Here is a 7,500-nt window from a genome sequence, read left to right as displayed (position 1 = left end):
AAGTGGGTTGACCTCCGTACCCCTCCACTCTGAGGAATGAGGAAGTGGGTTGACCTCCGTACCCCTCCACTCTGAGGAATGAGGAAGTGGGTTGACCTCCGAACCCCTCTGCTCTGAGGAATGAGGAAGTGGGTTGACCTCCGAACCCCTCTGCTCTGAGGAATGAGGAAGTGGGTTGACCTCCGAACCCCTCCACTCTGAGGAATGAGGAAGTCGCTGCTGAAAAGAGGAACAAGAGACGCAGGGAGACGCAAATTAGAAAAGCTCCTGTACAGAGTCCACCGGGAGGAGGAGGAGGAGGGAGGAAGAGGAGGGAGGGGGGAGGTGAGGAGGAAGGGAGGAGGAGGAGGAGGAGGAGGGAGGGGGCAGGAGGAGGGGGAGGAGGAGGAGGAGGGAGGGAGGGAGGGGGAGGAGGGGGAGGAGGCGGTGGTGAGGAGGGGGGTAAGAGTGTGTAATGAGAGGTGGAAAGAAGCGGGTGGGGTGGGGGGGGTGTTGTGGCGTTGGGCTGATTGAATAGCCCCCCCCCCCCCCCGAGCTCCGGTGACGGACAGACCAGAGGCAGAGCAGCTCTCTGAAAGACAGGGACACGCCCCCCCCTCCCCTTCCGGAGCGTCCTCTGTGGCGTCAGGGTCTGTTGCGTGTGTGTGTGTGTGTGAGTGTGTGTGTGTGTGCGCATGTGTGTGTGTGTGTGTGTGTGTGTGAGAGAGAGGGCGAGATGGAGAGCGAGAGCACGCGCACAGAGACAGACGTGCATTCACATGTAAACACACACACAAAGAGAGGAGAGAGAGAGGGAGAGAGAGAGCTCCAGTAGCATCCCCTCCTCCTCCCCTCCTCTCCTCCTCTCCTCCTTCCCTCATCCCTCCATCCACCTCGCTGACTGATGTCACTGGAAGCGGCAGAGGAGTGGCGTGCGAGCGGAGGAGGGGGATGAACACACTCGCTAAGCCCTCATTCTCCAGCCTCTGCATGCATGTGTGTGTGTGTGTGGGGGGGGGGGGGGGGTGGGGTGTGTGTGTGTATGTATGTGCGTGTGTGCCGGTGGGTGTATGTACAGTATGTGGGTGTGTGTAGGTGTGCGTGCATGTACGTGCTATTGCACTTGTGTGTGCACGTGGAAATGTGTGTGTGTGTGTGTGTGTGCGCGGTTATACTGTTAAGTGACCTAGTTTGTATCCTGTACTGCTAAGTCTAAATATGGAGATATAGTGAGAAATCATGCTGGTGTGACTATGGGTGCACCTCTATGTGGTTTCACAATACTGACACGACACTGAGGAAGACGGTGGTAATTACAGACACTGAGGAAGACAGAGGTATTTACAGACACTGAGGAAGACGGTGGTAATTACAGACACTGAGGAAGACGGTGGTAATTACAGACACTGAGGAAGACGGTGTTAATTACAGACACTGAGGAAGACGGTGGAAATTACAGACACTGAGGAAGACGGTGGTAATTACAGACGCTGCGCAGCACTGGATCAGGGCCGGGCGTTTTGAGGAGGAGAGGGAGGAGTCAAAGGACAAATACACGAGGGTCTCTGCCTGGACCCTAATTATTTAAAACTTCTTAAATTAAAAAAAATCTTAAAATCATGTGTCTGAAATCCAAACAGTACAATGTCTAAGTAGGCATTAGCATGATTATTCTGCATCACCTGGGGCTTGAACTCGCAACCAGACAGTTACTAAAAAAAGTATAAATGTCAGCTACAGCTGTCAGCTGTAAATATTTAGCTAATTCTGCATGAACATATTAGAAGGTCTACATACTGTGATGGGATGAGTTGTAGGACTCTGGATTCAGCATGGATTCACTGATTGACTGATTTGATTGGATTGGAACAGGTGGTTTAGGACTTAAGTTTAGGACTTCTGGCGTAGGGCTGGACCTACAGTATAAGGATTCTATACCTAAACCTCATAGCCTCTAACCATTTTCTGTATTGCAAACAACAACAGGTTTTATCTTTGTCCATGACAGGAATTTCTCCTTATCTTCAACAAGGTAGTGTGGATCGGTCTGACTGACAGAGATGTAGAGGGGACCTGGACCTGGGTGGACGGAACACCACTGACCACAGAGTAAGAGAAAACTACTCCTTCTTCAGGACTAACTCTTCATATTCATGGCTACATAGGAACCACCTGTTGTTGTCATGATCCCACCTCCCTCAGTGTGTGACTGTCTGGTTGTGTGTTGTTGTTTAACCCTGTAGGTACTGGTACCTCCCTCAGTGTGTGACTGTCTGGTTGTGTGTTGTTGTTTAACCCTGTAGGTACTGGTACCTCCCTCAGTGTGTGACTGTCTGGTTGTGTGTTGTTGTTTAACCCTGTAGGTACTGGTACCTCCCTCAGTGTGTGACTGTCAGGTTGTGTGTTGTTGTTTAACCCTGTAGGTACTGGTACCTCCCTCAGTGTGTGACTGTCTGGTTGTGGGTGTGTTGTTTAACCCTGTAGGTACTGGTACCTCCCTCAGTGTGTGACTGTCTGGTTGTGTGTTGTTGTTTAACCCTGTAGGTACTGGTACCTCCCTCAGTGTGTGACTGTCTGGTTGTGTGTTGTTGTTTAACCCTCTAGGTACTGGGACCTCCCTCAGTGTGTGACTCTGATTCTAACACTACCTCACCACTCCACTGGTGTGGGCTACTGTCCTTGTACATTGTTCATTTCCTGACCCAGCCCCCTCTCTGTAATGGAGAGCAAAGGCACAATGTGGTTAAGCCTACTGTACAGTCAGAGTACGTTGTACGTCTCTCTGTTCCACACTGTGGGAATGTAGGCTGTTTCTTTCTCTTCCTTTCTCTGGGGGACAAACTCACATATCAAATCAAATCAACTTTTATTTATATAGCCCCTTTCGTAAACAAAAGCAATTCAAAGTGCTTTGACAATAGGAAAAAAAACAAAAAACAAATATGTGTGCTTGTATCTTGATCACTGGCGCATGAATCTGAGGGGTCTTGGGATATCTACCCCTGTCTTTGGCAGCCTATCATGCATTCACTTGGACATCTAATCTCAGGGTTGGTGTATAGATAGTGTTAGCAGGGCACAGATCTGACTTGGCTGGCTCACACTCCAGCAATCAGTAATCAGTTATCAGTAATGTCCTGCAGTTTAAAGGCAGTGATGTGGAATACACTACTTTAACAATGTTTGTCAGTCTTTATTAACCTAGGGCTCTAAAAACCCTCTGTATGCACACTGGCTGGCCCTATCTTCCTGACCATGGAGTGGGGTTCAAGTTCAAAACCACAGCATTTTATGACTAGATACAATCTAGCTATTCACTCTGGTCCTTCCGGGTTTGCTTTATTTAATAAACATTAAAAAACATTCAATTTGTAAACTTACACATGTTATGAAACTCTTGAATAGGGAGTACAGAACTAAAAGTAATAATAATAATAATAATAATAATAGTGATAATGATAATAATAATAATAATTAATGAACCCACATTCCACTATCATTTTCTTCTTTATACTAATTTGTGAAAAGGGGTGTAACGTTACCGTGGTGACATGTACTGTTCATGATGGTATGTCCTATCCTCTCCTCCACTGCTGTGCTGTGGAGGAGGTAAGGTAACAGGTATGATAATTATTATTCAACAAGTTCCTAATTCAATTTCCAATCTCTCAGTAAATGTCAATATTTATAGAAATTTCTCATATTTTGTCATTGTGTTTCTCTCCAAGCATGTTTCTCTCACAGTTACAGGATTATTGTAATAAATGAAAATAAAAATAAAACCTTTCAAAAATACAAATAAAACCTTTCAAAAATACTACCTGACTGACACTACATTCCGTGTTTACAAAACTATCTAAAATAACTACAAAAAATATTATTTTAAATTCACTTTAAACTATAACACTTTAAAAATAATAACTAGGCTGAACTTGCAGCCCTGCTTTTTACTGTAACACTACACTGACATAAAAACAAACAAAACAAACAAACACGTATTGGAACAATATAAACTTATTGGAAATAATTTCATTTATCATTAACTAAATAAAAACTTTACTGAAAGTAACACACCTACGTGAAAGGTCGAAACTATATCCCTGCAGGGCACTAAATGGACCACTATGCCCCTGTGTGTTTGGGTTAGTTTGACAGTCTTTTAATGTATCTTTACTTGGGGCCGCTATAGTCTGGAGTATAATAAGCAAAGATGTGATTAATGTTTTTCCATCTCCTCACTCTTTCCCTGGTGCAGTCTGAGGTTTAGTTACAATCATTTGTTATTGATTTTAGCTTCTTCTTCATTCTGATTGGTTCAATACAGTTAAATTGATTACTACATCTCACTCTCCCTGTGAGGTTGATTAGTCTTGGTTTGGGTTTGGTTAGTTTTATACTGGATGGACGCACTTGGCCTGTTTCTTTCTCCTCTCTGGGTCATTGGGTCATAAAGTAGTTTGACTTCTTATGTCATATGAAATCTCTCTCCAGTCAGGAGGTAATTTCTACAGAGTAGCAGCAGGGTACAGGCGGGGTGGGGGTCTGTGACTTGTTACCCCACGTAGGTCTCGTCCCTCGCCTTGACTCGTGGCGCCGGTTCAGCCTTGGCCGCTCCCCGCCCCTCCTGCAGGTAGATACACTAGCAGATACTAAACATCTGTTACATATCGTTAAGGTCCTGGCCCAAGATCTCAACAACACGCCTCCCTGGGGCTCTGTATGAAGGGGGGGCGTGGAGCGGTCCGTGGCGACCAGGCAGTTAACGCGTGGTCAAGTGGGTTTTGTGATTCGTCTTAAATCTGCACGCCATTACTACTAGTGGCAGTGCGTCAGCCCAATTGGATGACGTGGACGCGCAGATGTTGTTTCACTCTTTCTTTGTTTAATTCCCACACTCTGGAACACGCCCCTAACTACTTAGTCTACAAAGGCATAGCCATTGTTTGAACTAAGTAGGGACGGGATACCAAACTTAGCAATCACCTTACACAATATTGTTAAAACATTGAATAGTGAGGCTGCTCCACTGGCAGCCATATCTGACAATACTCTTAAAAGATCATATTATTGGTGTGCCTTGCACTTTACATTAATTTCAAGATATTTCGGCGAATCACCATCTCCGTCATCAAGGTATTTTCTTACTATTCAACATACTGTATGTTTCAAGATATCAAGCGGATTTAATATTGAAGATATTGAGCCTGTTCCAGAGCTTTGGCGTGGTGAGAGGGGGAGCGGGTTCCTGCAGGGTGCTCCAGGCCAGGGTCTGTCCAGGTGACTGTGTTTGCATTCTGACGGGATCTAACTAACCTCAGCCGTCAGCGTGTTGACCCAAACCAATGATTCCCGATGTCTGGTGCATGTGGCTTTAGTCAGGTCAATAAGCCAATACTGCCCACTGCTCTGGGGCCGAGCAGGAGCAGGGAGACTTGCGTCTGTGCATCTTTATGGATGAGTGTGTGTGTGCGTGTGTGTGTGTGGCCATGTACAGTTTCTGTGTGTGTGTGTGTGCGTGTGTGTGTGTGTTCTCCAGAGAGCCACAGCTGGTCCCGCTGGCCCAAGGGTATCAACCTTTCTCTCTCTCTCTCGCCCCCCCCCTCTCTCTCTCTCTCCCCCCCCCCCTCCCTCTCTCTCTCCTCCAGAGCGGGGCCTCATTACGAGGGAGGTGAAGCTTGCTGCCCCACGCCTCCTCCTCCTCCTCCTCCTCCCCTCCCCGGCTGAGCGATGGCCCCGGAGTAACGAGCCAGGTGCTAAAATGTGAACGTGCATTAGTTTCTATGCCAACGGCGGTGGGATAAACTCACGCAGCCTCCCATCCAGTCATCCATCCAGTCATCCATTCATCCTTCCATCCAGCCAGTCATCCATCCTTCCATCCAGCCAGACATCCATCCAGTCAGTCATCCATCCAGTCATCCATCCAGCCAGTCATCCATCCAGCCAGTCATCCATCCAGTCATCCATCCAGCCAGTCATCCACCCTTCCATCCAGCCAGTCATCCTTCCATCCAGCCAGTCATCCTTCCATCCAGCCAGTCATCCATCCTTCCATCCAGCCAGTCATCCATCCAGTCAGTCATCTAACCAGTCATCCATCCATCCTTCCATCTAGCTAGTCATCCAACCAGCCAGTCATCCATCCATCCAGTCATCCATCCAGTCAGTCATCCATCCAGTCATCCATCCAGTCAGTCATCCATCCAGTCATCCATCCAGTCATCCATCCATCCAGCCAGTCATCCATCCAGCCATCCAGTCATCCATCCATCCAGCCAGTCATCCATCCAGCCATCCAGTCATCCATCCATCCAGCCAATCACCATCCATTGAATTGAATTGAAACCTTTATTTATTCAGGGAAGACACCTGAGAGCCAGCTCTCTATTCCAACGCTGCCCTGATTACAATAGAAACATACAAACTAGGAACATGATACCACAACAAAACAAGATCAAATCAAGTAGGAGGTCAAAAGATCCAGAATAAAAACAAGCCTACAAGAAACATGTCCAGTCCACATTGAGCACAGCTTCTATTCCAGCCTTGCACCTCTCCAGAGAGACCAGCTGGTCCAGCTTTAGGGAGACCTGCAGTCTGTTCCACCTCTCAGGTGCATGAATACATAAAGACAGACGTTCCTACGTTTGTGTTCCACCGAGGAACGTTCAGCCTTATATGAGACTGTGACCTAGCGTAGTGTTCCACGTCTCTAAAACTCAACAGTGAGGACAAGCATAGAGTAATGGCAGCTTGCCAGACTTTAAAAATAAATAAAAGAGAACGTTGTTCTCTTCGGGTGGTGAGAGACGACCATCCAACTTGACTATACAGAGCACAGTGATGTGAGAAACCCATCACCAGTGATGAAACACAGAGCGCTGTTGATAAACTGCGTCGAGAGGTTTTAGAGAGGTGGGAGAGACATGCATACACAGAACATCACCGTAGTCAAAGACGGATGATATCGTTGATTGCGCAATCGTTTTCTTGCTAACAGTGGAGAAACGGGACTTATTTCTGAGAAGGAATCCTATCTTTCCCTATAGCTTCTTGGTGAGGTGTTCTTCGTGGGTGTGGAATGACCTGCTGTCCAGCCAAATACCCAGGGATTTATATGAGTCAACCGGTTCTGTTTGCCTCCCCTGTAGAGTGGGAATACCTATACTGGCCTGAGTCCCACGAGACTGGGAAAACAACATACATTTGGTCTTATCGGAATTTAGGACAAGCTTATGGCCAGTAAGAGACAGCTTATCCTCCCAGCCAGTCATCATCTACTGTAGCCAGCCAGTCAGTCAGTCATCCATCCAGCCAGTCATCCATCCAGCCAGTCATCCATCCAGCCAGTCATCCATCCACCCAGTCATCCAGCCAGCCAGTCATCCATCCAGCCAGTCATCCAGCCAGCCAGTCATCCATCCAGCCAGTCATCCACCCAGCCAGTCATCCACCCAGCCAGTCCTCCATCTACTGTAGCCAGCCAGTCAGTCAGTCAGTCAGTCAGTCAGTCAGTCAGTC

At 47.2% G+C, this 7,500-nt stretch overlaps 1 protein-coding gene across 1 annotated transcript in view; it reads left to right on the top strand.

Annotated features, from left to right (window-relative positions):
* LOC311322382 (nephronectin-like) overlaps positions 1 to 7,500 on the top strand; it is a gene marked incomplete at both ends in the record, with an annotated part of 39,921 nt that overhangs the window by 16,588 nt on the left and 15,833 nt on the right. The window lies entirely within an intron of this gene.

Source organism: Borostomias antarcticus, assembly GCF_949987555.1.
Source record: "Borostomias antarcticus genome assembly, chromosome: 20".
Lineage (NCBI taxonomy): Eukaryota > Metazoa > Chordata > Actinopteri > Stomiiformes > Stomiidae > Borostomias > Borostomias antarcticus.
The sequence above is the reverse complement of the archived record's forward strand: the minus strand, read 5'-3'. Positions and strand labels throughout refer to the sequence as shown.